This window comes from Crotalus tigris, unplaced genomic scaffold (genome assembly GCF_016545835.1).
Source record: "Crotalus tigris isolate CLP2741 ecotype Arizona unplaced genomic scaffold, ASM1654583v1 scf7180000018163.671504, whole genome shotgun sequence".
NCBI classification, from domain to species: domain Eukaryota; kingdom Metazoa; phylum Chordata; class Lepidosauria; order Squamata; family Viperidae; genus Crotalus; species Crotalus tigris.
Genome location: NW_024096857.1, coordinates 551,517 through 570,146, shown reverse-complemented (window position 1 = coordinate 570,146; position 18,630 = coordinate 551,517). Strand labels below are relative to the sequence as shown.

Genomic DNA, 18,630 nt, shown 5'->3' with positions numbered 1-18,630 from the left:
GGTCCAACTTTCACAGCCATACATTGCAACTGGGAAAACCATGGCCTGGACTATACGCACTTTTGTTGGCAGGGTGATGTCTCTGCTTTTTAGAATGCTGTCTAGATTTGCCATAGCTTTCCTCCCCAGGAGCAAGCGTCTTTTAATTTCTTGGCTGCAGTCCCCATCTGAGGTGATCTTTGAGCCCAGAAAAATAAAATCTGTCACTACCTCCATTTCTTCCCCATCTATTTGCCAGGAATTGAGAGGGCCGGATGCCATGATTTTGGTTTTCTTAATGTTGAGTTTCAAGCCAACTTTTGCACTCTCCTTCTTCACCCGCATCAAGAGGCTCTTTAGTTCCTCTTCACTTTCTGCCATTAGAGTGGTATCATCTGCATATCTTAGGTTGTTGATATTTCTCCCGGCAATCTTAATTCCAACTTTTGATTCATCTAGCCCTGCCTTTCTCATGATGTGCTCTGCATATAAGTTAAATAGGCAGGCGACAGTATACAGCCTTGCCGGACTCCTTTTCCAATTTTGAACCAATCAGTGGTTCCGTGTCTAATTCTCACTGTTGCTTCTTGACCCGCATATAGGTTTCTCAAGAGACAAATGAGATGGTCTGGTACTCCCATCTCTTTAAGAATTTGCCACAATTTGTTGTGATCCACACAATCAAAGGCTTTTGCTCTAAGTCTAACAGACTGAAAAGTGTTACAATTCAAACTTGTAGCCTTCATAATAATAAGATATAGTAAGATATAAATATAATGGCAATATGCTTTCAAAAATGTGGTACAAAGTATTGGAATATTTATATTTTCTTGACACTTTGATCAACTGACTCTACACCTCAGCTTCTTAGAATTCACAAGCTTAAAAGTGGTATTCCTTAATGAAATGATTTTTTCCCAACAGCATTTGTCTAATAACATATCATACATTTTCTTAAACAAAAACTAAAGATTATTAAGCAAGCAATGTCTTGAAAAGAAATGGATCTGCATGAGGAATTTTGCATGAAATTATACACATCACTAGTAAAACTAAATTAGGAAGCAATATTGGCACGAATATACTAAGGAACAATATGAAACCTGACATGGAAGGATATTAAAGATTTATGTGGGTAAAATGTTTATTCTAACACAGGGGTCACCAAGCTCCGTTCCGTGGATGGGCATCGGTCTGTGGCATGCCAGAAACCAGGCCATGCAAACAAGCGAAGTCCTATCCACAGGTAGCACGTGAAACCATGTCCCCTCTCTCCATGGAACCAGTCCCTGGTACCCAAAAGGTTGGAGCCACCGTTCTAACATATTTTTAGGGAAGCCTTTCTCATCTTAATACATTGTACATTATCCCTTAAAAAGTCACATCAACTAATACACCAGAGATAAATAGAAAAGCACCCCAGACTGCACCCCCAAAAGGAAGGCAAGTGTTGGTAATAGGAGCAAAAATCAAAGATGAGGCTGAGAACCTAACCAAAATAATTAGCCCTACTGATTACTACCCTTTCCTCCTCCTTCACACTGGGATGCATGACACAACAAAGAACCTGAGTACAATAGTGAGAGATTACAAACAACTAGGCAATAAAGTTAAGAAGCTAGGAGCACAAGTAGTGTTCTCATCAGTACTCCCAACAAAAGGCCAGCAGCCATTAAGGGAAAAAAGAATTCTAGAAATAAACCATTGGCTAAAGTGTAGGTGTCGCCAAGAAAACTTTGGTTTCCTGGACCATGGACTGCATTTCCTATGCGAAGGACTCTTGGCAAGGGATGAACTGTACCTCACGAAAAGAGGGAAAAATGTACTCAGAAAAAGACTGGCCCAACTCATCAATTTTAAACTAAAATTGAGGGGGAAGGGTGACCTATCTTTAGAATCTGTAGAACCCAAAACCAATCATAAATCCCAAGAAAACAAATCAAACAATGAGGTAGGGAGTGATGAAAAAAAAGAAAAGAAAAATTCAAACAACAATCAGGAGATGCAGGAAACATACCCAAAGACAGGCATAAAAGTCTTAAATGCTTATATACAAATGCTCAAAGCTTGGGGAACAAACAGGGCAAACTAGAAGCAATAGTATATGAGGATGGGTATGACATAGTTGGCATTACAGAAACCTAGTGGGACAAAACCCATGACTGGAATGGAGCGATGGATGAATACAAATTGTTCAAAAGAAACAGGTCTACAAAAAGAAGAGGGGGAGTTGCACTATATGTAAGAAAACATTACATATCTACAGAAATGCACATGATCCAAGATAAAATCAATCCAGAATATATATGGGTAAATATAAGAGAAAAAAAGTGACATTACCATAGGTGTATATTACAGGCCACCCAACCAATCAGAAGAAATAGATGAACTCTTTGCCAACCAGCTACCATACCACAGCAGTAATAGGAGACTTCAACTATCCAGGTATCAACTGTGAGACAAACTCTGCAGCGAACAGGAGATCAAACAAATGCCTAACCAACCTAGCCGACAACTTTGTCATCCAAAAGATGGAGGAGGGAACTAGATGTAAAGTCATACTGGACTTAATTCTAACTAATAAAGAAGAAGTGATAGAGGGAGTTGAAGTTGCCGGAACCTTGGGCGAAAGTGACCATATCATACTGGAATTTAACATAATGCAAACACTAGCAACGGAAAACAATCCAACCAGTGTCTTGAATTTCAAAAGAGCTGACTTTAACAAACTCAGAGAGAACCTAGGAAATATTCCATGGATAAAAATCCTAAGGGAGAAAATAACCCAAGAATAATGCAATCATAAAAGCTCATACCAGCACAATACCACTGAAAAAGAAAAACAAGAAATTCAAAAAGAGAATTTTGGCTGCACAAAGATCTTTCTGACGAACTGAAAGACAAAAAGGACAAATACAAAAACTGGAAAGAGAGGCACATAACTAAGGCCGATCATCAGCAGACAGCCAGAACATGCAAAGATGAAGTCAGGAAAGCAAAGACTCAGAATGAACAAAGACTTGCAACAGAAATCATGGATAATAAAAAAAATTTCTTCCAACATATTAACAACAAGAAAAAAGCCAAGGAAACTGTAGGTCCACTAAAGAGAGAAGATAGAAGGAAATAACAGGCAATAGGGAGAAAGAAGAACTGCTTAACTCATTCTTTGCATCAGTCTTCACACAAAAAGAAATTACAGCATACAACATAACAAAAAAAAAAACCACTGCAAAAGACAGATCAGAAACAAAAATTAAAACAAGCAAGAAAATGGTAAGAGAACACCTATCTCAGAACCATTGCACCACATCCTTCAAAAATCCTGGAGCAACGGGGAAGTACCTGAGGATTGGAAAAGGGCTGATTTGGTTCCCATCTTCAAGAAAGGAAAAACAACGGACCCAGGAAACTACAGACCAATCAGTTTAACATCAATACCTGGGGAAGATCCTAGAAAAGATCATCAAAAAACAGATCTGCAAACAACTAGAAGAAAACAAAGTTATAATAGTAGCCAGCATGGGTTTGTTAAAAACAGATTATGTCAAACCAATCTTATTTCATTCTTCACAAAGTGACTAAACTAATAGACCAGCGAAATACTGTGGACTTAGTATACTTAGACTTCAGTAAGGCATTTGATAAAATAGACGACAACCTACTTCTTGGTAAGCTAGAAAAATAGACAACATCACCACCAGATGGATTTGTAGCTGGCTGGCAAACTGTATTCAATGAGTAGTCCTCAATGCCAGTACATCCACATTGGGAGAAGTAAGCAGTGGGGTACCACAAGGTTCCGTCTTAGGCCCAATACTCTTCAATATCTTCATCAATGACTTAGAATACAGAGGCACAGAATCAAGATCACGTGAGGTATTAGTACAGCTTTATAAAACCCTAGTAAGACCACAACTGCAGCCAATTTTGGTCACCATATCACAAAAAAGATGTTGAGAGTTTGGAAAAAAATCAAAAAAGAATAACTAAGATGATCAAAGGCCTGGAGACTAAAACATATGAAGAACAGCTGCAGGACTTGGGTTTGGCTATCTAAAGAAAAGAAGAAATAGGGGAGACATGATAGCAATATTCCAGTATTTGAGGGGCCGCCACAAAGAAGAGGGGGTTATTAACCAAAGCACCAGAGGGCAGGACAAGAAACAATGGTTGGAAACTGACCAAAGAGAGAAGCAACCTGGAATTAAGCAGAAACTTCCTGACAGCGAGAACAATTAACCAGTGGAATAGCTTGCCTTCAGAATTTGTGGGTGCTCCAGCACTGAAGATTTTTAAAAAGAGGCTAGACAGTCAGTTGTCTGAGATGGTATAGGTTCTCCTGCTGGACTAGATGACTGGACCTCCAAGGTTCCTTTCTATTCTACTCTACTCTACTCTACTCTAGTTATTTTTGCAGAGGCTTCAGAGATAGTCCAACACATAATGGCAAGGTGTAAGATGCAGATAGGAACAGCATATATTGAACGGCATAACCAAGTAGCTGTCATTGGATACAGGTACAAAATATGTGTACAGAATATGGTTTAGACCCTCCTAGGTCTAGATCAGTGGTTCTCAACCTTTTTAATGCCGCGACCCCCAACCGGTCGTAAGTTGAGGACTACTCAACCGGTCGTAAGTCGAGGGCTACTCAACTGGTGCAGCACCGTTTGCAGAATAGGACTTTTGGCAGGCTCAGCACAGCAGAGACAGCCTGGACAATTCCTATTGGTTTTTGAAAGCCAATAGAATTAGACTCTATTCAAGAGAGTCTATTCTATTGGCTTTCAAAAGCCAATAGAATAAAAGGGAGTAGCACAGCTAAGGAAAAGGGGGAAAAAATGGCGGATTGCGTTGTTTGGCGACCCCTGTGAAATGGTCGTTCGACCCCAAATGGGGTCCTGACCCACAGGTTGAGAACCACTGGTCTAGATGGAAAATCCCACAAAAGGTTGTGGAAAATGAAAGCTAAGATTCTATGGGATTTCCGGATCCAGACAGACAAGCAGGCAATGGCCAATGAACCAGGCATCACAGTAATAGACCAAGAGTAGATGAAGTTCCAGAAATGATAATTTGATGACTAATAGATTCCAAGTCCTCATATGTATAAATCACATTTTTTTTCTTTAAAACCCCCTCTTCTTGCCAAGATGTTGTCTAGTTGTAATCTAGCATCTGAAAAATTCCAAATATAAAAAGCATTTTAAAGAAGTGGACCAAGACTTTTAACATAAAAACACTACAGAATTCAATACTGTAAATTCTAATGCATAGGAAGAAAAATGCCATTGTTTGAATCTTACAATCTGTATTCATTTTGAACAGAAATATATGAGCTGAAAACAGAACTTGTAATAAATCATGTTATAGTTCCATAGTGATAATTTTAACGATTACCTGACCTGCTTGATACATATAATAAAAAAGGGACAGATATGGGGTTTTTTGTCCTATGCAAAGATATATTTTCAGTAATTTATTTAAGTTCTTGTGCCTCATATTTTTAGCCATTTTTACTCATCATTGCTTTAATATAACCACATTTTGACAACTATGCATTATTGTTGCCAAGTGTAAACTATCCAGGTAATTTGACAGATGAAAGGAATATAAACTTGAATAAAAATATTTGTTTTCAAACAATGACTGAAATTAAGTTCTAATTTATATTTCATTCTCAAACAAAAGCTTCAAATTTAAAAATTATTGAGGAATACAAAAATATTTTATTACTGATAATTTTATAAGGCAAAACAATGAAATTAAATCAACTGCTGTTACCAGAAATGTTAATGAATCTAAGATAATAAAAAGAATAATTTGTAGATCTGAACAGTGAAGATCATTTCCAGTATTCCAGAAATAAAGTCAGGCCCACGTTTTATCACTAGCCTTTATAGTTGAAGTCAAAATTAGAAAAGTGCATAAAATTCCTGAATGAAAAAGCTGGATCTAAATTTGCATTTTGTGGGAGACTGACACTGTTTAAAACACACCAAAAGTAGTGATAATAAGGAGGCAAGACATCCAGGAATCCGTTAAACAAATCATTCTTATTATTATTAAACATACAATTTATAGCAACCTTATTCTGTAAGGATTCTTAACAATATTACCAGACAGCGTATTTAGTGTTTGACCACCCACACTTTTGAGGCTGGCTGTTAATATATCTACCAATATATATTAGCATTATATTTCTCTGGCAAATAAAACATATTTGGCAAAGCAATAGCACTTAGACTTATATACCACTTTACAGCCCTCTCTAAGTGGTTTACAGAGTCAGCATATTACCCCCAGCAATCTAGATCCTCATTTTACCGACCTCAGAAGGATAGAAGGCTGAATCAACCTTTAGTCGGTGAGCTTCAAACTGCCAAATTGCAGTCAGCAGAAGTAGCCTGCAGTACTGCATTCTAACCACTGCGCCACCAGGCACATTTGTATTGTATTGTTTCTGAAGTTTTTGCTATGTGATCACCAACACAAAAAGGTGGGATACAAATCAAATCAAATTAAATAAACCATTAAATAAAGTAATACTAAAGCGAAAGTTCCTACTAAGGAGTGCAACATATCTTTCCAGTCCATAAACACATTTCCCATTCTTCTACTTTTGTAGCAATTCACTTTTTAAGAAATCAGGATAGTCAATATATATAATTCACTAAGCCTTCTATCAGTAAACAGACCAAGCTGGTCTTGTGAACTTATTTAGATAATATACAGCCATTCTAATTAGCAACCAATAAAATTAACTATCATTCCAAATATTCATTAAATGACAAAACTCTACACAAAACTGTAACAAGCAATGTTATAAGAATTATCATCATTGCCTTTGAAGAAATGCTACGATTATTCTTCAGTGTTAGATTGCATTGCAATAGATTTATCTTAGAATACTGATTTTAATTAGTTGGAAAAAAACACTTATTTTCTAACATATAACAACAGTGAGCAATTAAATTCCTGTGCAACAATGAAAACAGAAACATAATTTGCAAATAAACCATAACATAATCAACAAGTACCAACAATGATAAGCAAAAAATAGGTGCCTGCCTATGCAGATTACAAAAGAATAGTTCATTAAAAAGTAGAGCTTATTACTTCAAATGTAAAATATTTGACAGCATAGTAAGGCTGCAATCCATCAGATATCCCATGACATTCACAGCAAATAGGTAATCATTTCTTTGATGGTTCAGCATGTTTTAAATGCAAGCCTGTGAAACAGATGATCTTGACTGTACTGTACTTCCAAGGTACTAAAGCAAACAAACAAAACATAGCATCATAACACTGATGATATTGCTTAGTTTGGTAATGAAATGTCTGTAAGAAAACAACTAAGTTCACCACCAAGAACTCCACAAACTAACTGTATTCTCTTAGATCATCACTGGCTCTGAAGCAGGGGTGTCAAACTCAATTTCACTGAGGGCTGCATCAGCACTGCGGTTGCCTTTGGGGGGGCGGGGCATGTGTGGCCAGGGTGGGTGCAGCCTACAGGGTAGACATGGATGGAGTGGGTGTGGCCTACTGGGTGGGCATGGCCAGCTCTACACTGTTCGCGTCAAGGGTGCCTGTGGGGGCTTGGGCAGGAGTGGGATAGATCTGAGGGTCTCTGGTAGAAGGGGGTAGGACCAGGGCAAGCGCCAAGGCATGGTCCATTTCTTCATTCCTCACAAAGGGTGTCATCTCCCCAGCATGCACCCTGGAGCCGGGGTCGACACAGCAGGGGCTGGTTCCTCGCTGTTTCTAGACAGCCTTGTGGAGCTAAGACTGAATGCATTTCAGCATAGATGGCCACCATAAAATTGTACATTGGCTCCCAGCCTGAGCTAGAGCAAGGGCCAAGGCAGCGGGGCCGGTTCCCTCACTGTTTCCAGGATGGCTTTGCAGGCCACATCCGGTCCCCGGGCCTTGTGTTTGACATGTCTGCTCTAAAGGATTGACCAACATTTGCAAATTGCTATGTACAAGAGTGCTAGGGTTACAACGATGAACATTCAGCAAAAAGAATTGGTACTTTTCAGAAGTTTTTCCATCTAATTTTTTCCATCTTATTTCTACTATGTGTCACAATAAATAATACCAGACCTGCAGAAGACTACTTTCCAATGTCTAAATACCAAAATACAAACCATACTGTAACGTATTCAATAATTTGATATCCTGAGTGTTTCTACTTCTTTTAAAACCATTTTAAATTAGTGCTTTTTTTCACCTTCCAATTCTATAAAATAACTATAATGAAAAACCCTGATAAAGTTAGGCAATACTACCATGCTCAAATAAACAAGGGAACATTTCCTAATGCCCTAATATTTTAAAGTCTTCATTTTGCTAGACTGAGAGTGCCAGGAAAATACAGTAACAAAAACTACTAATCTCTTTAAAAATACCATATACAGAATAATCCCTATTCATTTTCAACCTTTTGGCAACTGTCCATTTGAGGGAATTAATCTAGATTAATTTGTTCTAGTATACATTCCTATTATTAAATGCACTTAATTTATTGCTTAAATCTTTTCCAAATAAATAGTATGCCTAAACACATTAACCTAATTCTTTCTGAGATGCTATATTATAGAAAAGTGTATTTGAACACAGGCTTAATCATTATAGGCCTAATAACCTAAAACAACCAATAATAAGGTGGAAAATGGTCTACAAGAAGATTTTGGTCCTACCTGGAACACCGTAGTAAAAGATCAAAAGAATTCTAAGTATTAGCTGAAGCCATTGCTTCAGATATTAACACTTTCTGAATAAATATGATAATAAAGGGATAAAGTAAAAATGGTTAAGTCATCCACCTCCACTACATTCAATAAATTTGAGAAGACTCCAATAAGTTTAAGTATGGAATTCTTGGAAAGACTTTTGGTAATTTCCTCCCGAAGGTTAAACTGGCATATATTTCTTTACCAGAATAAAAACATTCCTAAACACAGCAGCAGAAACGTTTAAAATGGAGATTCTGGAGATTAAATCTCCAAATTATGTTCTAATGCAAATTATTCTCTCCAATTCTCTACATGCCTTCAAAGCATCTGAGTTCAACTTCTCAGATACAATAGGTATGAACTCCTGGTCTTTGTAATCAATCTGTCCACATTGTTGACAATGACTCTGCTTTACTTATAGAAACTTATCACTTTTTGTACTTTAAACAAAATGTAAATACTGGTGGTATTCCATAAACAGAAATTATTGTGAATTGAGACAGCTGAGGAGCATTGCTTTGAACACTCAATCTCTCTTAATGAAAATCCTAAGTAACTTAAGCTTCTCTTTAATCGAAGGTTGCTACGATGACAAATAGAAATTAAAGATGAAACATTGTAAGCATGCCATATCTGTGCTGAAAAATCTGGATGACCAATGGAAAGAGGCAGTATTGACATAATTGATAATTTAGAACTTTGCAACCCAGATTTAGCCTATTATAAAGTGAAAACTGTAACATAACATTTATAGCCAGTACATAGTCAATTGGCCACAGTAATAGAATCATGCCATGCATTGTTTTAGAATATTTAAATTAAAATTACTTTAAATATAAACTCAAAATGCTTCAGATTTACAGTTTTCATCTGTCAAGCCCAACCAAATACATTCATATATCACACAATATTATCACTATTAGTAGTAGTACGGATAGCATGAGACTGTATTATACCAGTACTAAAATCTCTTGACAGCTTACAAACACAAAAATTAAACCTTAAAAGCAATTTAAAACCATGAAACTAAAATAGATCAAAATAATCAAAAATTAAATGCCTGTCCAAAACCATAATTTTAAAGTTTAAAAGCAAGCAAAGAATTTACTTTTTTCAGTTCAGAATTGATTCCAAAAAACTGGAGTAAGAATTGGAGCAAGTTGCCATGAGATAACCCTATGATAGGTATAGACACACTTCTTCAAATGAATTCAGTAATTGTGGTGAGGACAGAAACTTCTTGGGGACAAAGGTATTTTCTCAGGAAAATCTGAGCCCAAGCCAAATAACATTTCAAAGAGAACAACCAGCAAATTGTATCCCATTTGAAAACAAACTGGTAGCCTGTATGATGTTTTTAGGACAATTCTTCCAGAATTTTGTGCAATTTGAAACCTACAGAGGCAATTTTATATTTACATTACTTTAGGTTATTTCCTTCTAAAAGTAAAGGTATTGACCAAAAGTGAAAGATGATGATTCTGGCTTCAATCTAAGAAATCAAAGGAACATTCTCAAACTAAATACTAGTTTCTGAAAACAAGTCTATCTATAATTTATTTTGGGTTTTTTTTCAGCCAGCCTTTATTATTTTTACAAATAACTTAAGGTGATGAATATACCCAAACCTCCTTCCTCCTACTATTTTTCACACAACAACCCTATGACATGAGTTGGACTTAGAGAGAATGACTCAGTCACCCAGCTTGGTTTCACAGCTAAGGTGGGATAAAGCAGTTTCCTGATTTCTAGCTTGGTGCCTTAATCACTCGATCAAATTGGCTCTATAACAGAGAGATACATTAACTGCCACCTCTACAATTAGTTCTACTCTTATTTGAATTTAGTTTTAGTTTATTTGCTCTCATACGGCCAATTAACAATAGCAAAACAGTATTAGTGTTTAACATAAAAATGTTACTGAGAGATTGTGTGACTAGAGCAATTTAAAGCAGTGCTCCTATTTCCAAATGTCCAGAACAATTCAAATGGATAGATATCATAGTTGATGGTATCAAAAATCACTGAAAATTTAGAAAGAACTAAAGGAGTTATTGTCTTAACTATCAGACAGAGATCACTCATCAGGGCAACGAAGGCAATCTTTGGCTTGTAGACTAACTTTGAAGCCAATGTGAAAAGTGTCAAGTTAATTTATGTCCTGCAGAATTATCTCATTTTTCTCATGTTTTATCTGATAGAAATACCCAAGACTTAGATTGTCAGTCCAAAAGACATATGAAAACTTGGTTATGACTGGGCAAGTAACTCCTCAAATATGAAGAAAACAATTTAAACACGTTTCACCTGTTATAACAAATCAAAATAAACAATTTTGGTCAAAAAATTAATTTCACCTTTTGATTGTAGGATCTGGAATGGTTTTATAAAAAAAATGACTGCTAGATTTTATAGCTACATAACAGTTACATTTGCCATTTATTAATTATAAAGAAAATAGAAGCCTACCCAATTCATAAATATGATTTAAAGCAGCGGTTCTCAACCTGTGGGTCGCAACCCCATTTGGGGTCGAACGACCATTTCACGGGGATCGCCAAACAACACGATCTGCCATTTTTTTTTGTCAGCCGGCGCAGGGGGCAACGCCGCGCCTGTGCGCTGCGCAGGGGCGGTGCATGGGGGCGGCACGCATGCACGCTATGCAGGGGGTGCCGCCATGCAGGGGGCGCCGCCACGCATGCGCGCCGCACAGGGGGCAGCGCATGGGGTGGCGGCGCGCAGGGGTGGTGCATGGGGGTGGCTTCGCACATGCGCGTCGCGCGGGGGGCGCCGTGCCGCCTGCTTATGACCGGGGTCGCCGTATAAAAAAGTTGAGAACCACTGATTTAAAAGGTTTATTAGCATTGAAAAGAGTTGGCAAATTGCAGTACTATAAACTCTTCTGTTGAAACTTTAATTTTATGTAATATTCCAAACTCAAGGTAATTTTCAGATAGAATATCTGCTTTCATTGTATACATTTCACTTTCTGAAATTAGAGCTGATCTAGAGAAAATTTAACGAGGAGGAAAATACTGGAATATTCTTTATCATTTTATTCCATTATTTTTATTGATTTAACTTAATGTAGCCTAGATAGTACTGTTAAAAATTGTAATTTACTTGACACCTGTTAATAAAAAATATAGTATAGCAGTAACAGAAATTATTTTAATTGGGGTTAGGGTTAGGATGAAAATAACAAAATTGCTGGATTGCTGCTTATAGCCAAGAAGCCACCAGCCTTTCAAACCACTTTAATCACAAAAGATTAAAGACTGATCTATATTTACCTATCTCTTAAACCAGACATGTCAAACTCACGACTTCACGTGACGTCGCATAACATATCAGGACAGTTTTGCCATTGCCAGCAATGGGGTGGGTGCCGCTCCTGGATGACGCATCCGGCCCGTGGGCCAGTAGTTTGACACCTCTGTCTTAGACTCTCCAAATTTTCAGATGTCACAAACTGAAACTAATCCAATCAATACAATAATTTCATAGAATCATAGAGCTGGAAGGGACTTTGGAGGTAGTCCAACCCATTGCCCAGTTTTTGAATACCACTCTTTATTATCTCTGTATCAATGGTGGCATCTATACTGGGCTGATTATGAACTGTTTTACCAACCAAAAATTTTAAAAATAATAATTCCTTAAATGCACTCTATCCATCTTTGGTGGGAAGGTAACAGTACTCCATGACATCATGTTGACCACATCACCATGGAAATGTCCTCGGACAATGGAGATGACATTACCCCGTATAGTTACTTACAACTAGCGCAGTGTTTCTCAACCTTCCTAATGCCGCGACCCTTTAATACAGTTCCTCATATTGTGGTGACCCCAACCATAAAATTATTTTCATTGCTACTTCATAACTGTAATTTTGCTGTTATGAATCGTAATGTAAATACCTGATATGCAGGATGTATTTTCATTGTTACAAATTGAACATAATTAAAACATTATACGTAATTATATATTGTGAAATATTTATTTCTAATTACAAATAAATGAAATTTTGTCTTGAAACATGGTGTAGCATGGGTAACAGTCTTAATATAACAACAGTAAACTACATTGCTACATTTTGCGACAGTATGCTTAAAAAGCCAACATCAGTGCAAAGGTTGAGATTGCTTCTTTCTCACCAGATCAGAAATTCTCGGGGCAGTCTTTGCAAGAGCACAACGAAGATCATCTTCCACAACAAGTCTACTTCTGTATTTAGACTTGATAACCAACAAGTTGGAAAACCCTGTTTCACAAAGATATGTTGTTGGAAATGGAATGTTCCTTGCTTTGGAAAATAAATTGACCCTCTCTTCTGCGGCAGCCCATTAAATACTGGAATACTGCTATCATGTCTCCCACAAGTCCTTCTTTTCTCTAGACTAGCCAAACCCAAATTCTGCAACTAAGTTTCAACATCTTTTTTGTAGTGTGATGACCAAAACTGGATGCAGTATTTCAGGTGAGGTCCCAACTCAGAAAATTCAGACACCAGTCTTGCCACCCCTCTCTCGCAGCCCTGGTGGGGAATAGGTGGGGCGGCTAGCATTTTCCACCTCGTGCTGAACAAAGGATCCAGGCATGGATTTTAAGGAAAGGATGGGTCAAAAGAACAGAAAAAGAGGAGGGGGAGTTTGATACTGTTACCTTGGAATCCACAGTGGCCCCTCCCGATAGCCGATTCGCTCTCTGAAACGACTCAAAGCTGGTTCGGCTGGCTTCGCATACAAAACCTGATTCTTTTTGCTCATGATCGAGGATTGAAGAGACAGCAACTCCAATCACTCATCCATTTTGCTTCTGCACATGTCACGTGGGAGCTGCTCTCAGTGACTTCCTTTCCCTGCTTGCCAATGGTTGCATCCATCTTGGCTTCAGGTCAGGAGGATTTTTTATTAACTGTCCAGCTGACCTGATTCCAGATTTCAACCATGGCTCTGATAGGACCAATCATAAATTCTTGTAAGACCTCTTGAAATTCCAGTTTTAAGAGTGGGCTTCCAATTCAGCCCTGGAGAGGAGAGATGCTGTCATAAATCTACCTCAAAATGGAGAGATTTCAAGCATTACCTGACTTGATTACAGTATGGAATGATATTTAAAACATGAGCTGTCACATAGAACAGTATAGTTATAAGACCACAGATACTAAAGGAAGTCATATTTGAGACATTGTTATCTTTTAAAAAATCAACAAAATAAAAAATCTAATTTTTCATCATTTGATATTATATTTAATTATGTGGGTTTTGCTGCTTTCTTTTGGACAGCAAAGGTTTGCAATTTACACATCATTGGTAGATTAGCTCCTGGATTAAATATGCATTTCATGTGGAAAAACTGAATATGTATATCAATATTGTTTTTACTTGTCTGTTCAGTGTAGTTTAAAATAGAGATGTTATGTAAGAAAATGCCTTCTCAAAGGACACCTAATTAAGTGGGGGACAAGGAAACAACACTCTTAGATAAAAATAAATGGCATGTATCCAATCCAGAGCACAAGCTGCAACCCCTGAAGAATTCTGCTTCAACTCTGTTGAACTTAAGCAAGTCCAGCTTTGGTTAGATGGAAAAAAAAAACACTAAGGTTGGGCTTTGTGGACAGGAAATAAATCTGTTACTGAAAACATTATTATATCTTTAGACACTTATAATAATTCTTAACCTTACAGCAGGAGCAGAACACAAACCATGTCAACCCAATCATTATATCTGACAGAGAAATCTCAATCCCCACAACCAGCCACAAGAGAACAACCTGTTCGATCTTTTCCAGGCCTCCTGAAATCTTGTGCAAGGATGACTGTTAGCAAGCTCAAGGAATGGTGGGCTATAAATTGAACAGATAAGCAAACAAAACCCACCAAGTTCATTCTGGCTTATGGATTTGGACTTTATTCTCTAGATAACCCTGCAGCCTTAAAAGGAAAACAAAAGTGTGTTAATTAATACAAAATAATGACTATTAGCAACTCAGCCAGATTAACATAAATCTGCTATCCATTAAACTAGAGATATACTATGTCAGTCCATTATAGACTCAACTAGCAGTAACCCCCCCTCCTCATCTACTAACTTGATTAAAAAAAAGAGAGTAAAATATTTTCCAGGAAAGACTAAAGCAACTCTCTATGAGCTATCTATAAAGATTGGAAAGATCTCTGGAAGGTGTCTCTTCTTGACCCCGTCTCGGGTTTTTTGGGGTGGTGGTGGTGGAGGTTGGTACCCGTGTCCTTCAAACCTCGTAAGAGGCATATTACTTCAGTCCAGGCAGGCTGAGTTCAATGCCTCTATCCTTGCAAAAGCAAGACAGTCTGATGCTACTATCGATTATTATGATCCTCAGCACCACCACCACCACCACCATTTTCCACTTCCAAAGGCTACCTACAACCTTCTTTCCTTTTATTTAGGGATGCAAAAACTTCCCCTTCCTACTTTAAGCCAGGATTAAACCAAGCCCGAGCCCAGAGGAGAGGCTTTTACGGCCCAGACCACGAAGCCCCCTTCCCTTCAGGCCTGTCTTTCCTCCTCTTCGCCCACATCCCTGCCTGCCTGCCATTATCCGGCCCAGACCTGCTCCAAAGCCGCCCCAGCGAGGCGAGCAAGCGAGCGCGGGCGTCTCCGAGCGGGAGGCCCATCCGGAAGACTGCGGCTGCGAAGAGCGGCGACCCGCCCAGGGCCTCTCCGGTCACGCGACTCCCGGGTTCCCCGTCAGAGCAGGCCTTCCCGGGGATGGAGTTTTTCCCCAACCCGTCCTTTGCTCCCGCCTCGCGATGGGCTCACGCACACACCCCTTCTCCTCCGCGACCACCCTCCCCTTCCCCGCAGGTGGCCGCCGCCGCGACGGGAGGGGTTGGGGGGGGGTCGGTCCGGGAAGCCCCTTCCTCGCCGCAGTCGCCCGTCTCGTGCGGGAGCTAGGTTGAATAGATGAGCCTTTCCCGCTCCGGGATGGAAGGGGCACCCCCGGATTCACACGAGGTTCCAGAAAACGGGTCGGGGGGATAGAAGAAAGGAGGAAAGGTGGAGTGAGAAAGAGACCCCCTCCCATGCATTCTGCCAGAGCGAGTAGGCTTGCTCCCCAGGCGGTTAGTACCCTGCCTTCTCTCCCCCCCCCCCCGTTGTATTCTGATTTTGTGCAACCTCCCCCCCCCCACATACACACATCTCCACAGCCGCTGCATCTCTATCTCTGCCCCCATCGGTATTTATTTCTTCTCCCCGTCGCATTCAACCTTCTTCTCCCTCCCGCGGCTGACTCTAGCAGACCCGGGTTTTGTAGTTTTTTTTTTAAGGCGCCATGTTTATAATCCTCCATCCTATTTTAAAAAGAAAAAACAAGAATTCTCACCAACACCCCGAGCCGCCGCCTCTCCCTCCTTGCCCCCGTCCCTCCTTCTCTTACTCCCTCCAAGCCAGGGAATAAAACACACTCAAGATTTGCACCGCAGGGATTGCAAAAGCGGGCTTTTTCGCTGATTCCCCTCGGTCTCTCTCCCCCCCTTTCCCCCCTCTTCTTCCTTCTCCTCCACCCCCACTGAAGCCGGGGTCCCTCACCTTGTCAGGCGGCGTCTCTACCAGTTGCAGATTCTGCAGGCGGAGGAAAAGAAGTTCGCCCAGGTTAAAGTTTGCAATTCTTGCTCCAGGCCGCGGCTGCCTTTTCCGCCTGCTACATATTTTCTTTCCCCATCGGAGTTTTATTGTGTCTGAATTTTTTTTTTCCTCTCTGTCTCTCCTCGCTCCTGGCCGTCTGCACACTTCTAGCTTTCTGGGATAAACAGGGTTTAGGATACAGCCTCGGATCCTCGGAAAAAGGAGAACTCTAGTGGCGTCTGATGGAGTTGCCGTGGCTTTCTTTCTTTTTCTTCGTTTTCATTCCCCCCCCCCCTTTCCCCTTCCTCTCTCTCTTAAACGTAGCGTAGAGATACGGATGGTATTCTAGTAAGGCGATTTTTCCAACTATTGGAACGATATCTGCTGAGTTGCGATACCCTAAATTTACAATATGAAGAGATGACGGGAAGGTAGATCGTTAGTTTCTTGCCATCGTATTTTGGAAGATTTTTTTTTTTTTAAATCAACCATACTTCCGTGATTTCCAAAATTGCGAGAGCAATTATGCTGTTACACAGAATTAATCAGGATCATTGGGTTTCTAAGCATTGCATGAATTGTACTCATGGTTTCTTATCTTCGTGGTGATCTAAGCTAAGGTGATCATTAGGCAATAGCAAATTTGACCAACTTAAAGATGACAATAATTAAAATCATGCAATCGATAGATGATTAAATTCTTAAGTGTGGTAAACCCAAGTTTATTGATATTTTTTGGAAATATATCACATGGAATTCAGTGGATTTCTAATAAAGAGACATGAAATCGTAACTGCCCCAGGAGGGAAAAAAAATCTGTATTCTGTGATCATTCTGTTTGATGGAAGAGGATTTGATTGTGAAATTCCTTTCAAAGGAAGAGAATTTGGGTGAAACTCCTGGGGTGTTGTGCTTTTGCACTTATGTAGTTATAGGTGGCCAAGGGGTATGTGTAAAGGTTGCCTTTAATTGAACGGTCATTTGCCTGCGTGCTTATAGTCTCTCCAGCTGTGTGCTATTCCATTTGATCAAAAGAAATTCAGTGTATTGAATCATGAAGAAATTCCTATGGACCCTTTTCAAATTGCAGCGGAGGAATCTGCACATCATGAAAATTATGGAAGTCATTGACACAAAACAATGGTACTCAGTCTTCAGGATTTTTTTTTTAATGGAGCCTCTTTTACAAAGACAATGAACTTCTAGCAAAATTATGAAATTGATTTTGGCACAGAATTAATACACAGGTTTCTAAAATAGATGGGTTTTCTTATTGCAAATAAAAAAAATGCATGATGATGTAGGCTTCTTAATTGCAGTGTTAATATCTAATGCATTCTGAGTCACTGCAGTGATGAATGGCAAGTCTCCCATGCAGGACTCACTTTGTAGGTTGAAAATTTATAAACTTTTTACTCTTTTGTTGGAGGATGTGTGAGGTGTTAATTAGACAGAAATAGTATGACAGTCCCCCTGTTTGATATTTTTGAATATTGAGGTAATATCAAGACTAACCAGGTTATAATTAGGAGAAATGTAAAACTTGATTTAGTTATCTGTTACAAAATTATTTTTAAACTATTGGATTTGTTTTGAACTAAAAGTCAGGAATTGTAGCTGACTCAGTCATGATACTTGCATAATCTATAAATGTGCAAAAATAATTGTGAAATAATTGCTTTTTTTCAGATTTTATAAGCATATATTAAAAGAAGCATATTCATAGAGTATCATCTAGACTGGTCATTCCTGAGTTAGTAAAAAAGGGAAATCTGTTTATTAAAATATTATTTTACTAGCATAACGAATGTTATCTAGTTAGGGTAATGAAAGAAAACAAGCAAGCTCAGAGAGCACCAAAGACCTCTCGTTTCAACCTTGAGCTACAAATATTATTCTTCATTGATAAAGAATACTTATATTCCTAAGTAAGGAATATGTTAATATTTCTATTAACATCCTTGTAGTTCAACTAATCATGGAGACTATATAGATCATAGGAATCATATTTGTATTCAGTATAGACAAATTCTGACCATTGTTTTTAAAAAGTATATAATGATATTAACTTTCCATTTTATGAGGATGATGAAGATATTGGCTACGTTTTGCACAGGCCTGGCTGTTTTATTACAATTCTGATGACAGCCTGTATAAAGACAATGTTGTCTTGTGATTGTGGAAATGAAGCCAGAGGCATTTGGAGAGCACTACTGAAGGGGGGGCTCTGTTTACACCTTCCAAATTCCTTCATAACTTTTTCAAAACTCTTGAAAGAAGCCTG

At 38.8% G+C, this 18,630-nt stretch overlaps 1 protein-coding gene across 3 annotated transcripts in view; it reads right to left on the bottom strand.

Annotated features, from left to right (window-relative positions):
* Positions 1-16,603, bottom strand: part of LOC120310310 (zinc finger MYND domain-containing protein 11) — a 117,955-nt gene extending 101,352 nt beyond the window's left edge. Inside the window, exon 1 of one of the 3 annotated variants that reach the window (XM_039348601.1) lies at positions 16,311-16,603. The gene's annotated coding sequence lies outside the window, so the exon portion shown is untranslated. Of the gene's footprint in view, positions 1-16,104; positions 16,129-16,310 lie in introns of those variants that run through there. The other 2 variants (XM_039348600.1, XM_039348603.1) reach the window with 2 other exon arrangements.
* Positions 16,604-18,630: the final 2,027 nt, after the last annotated feature.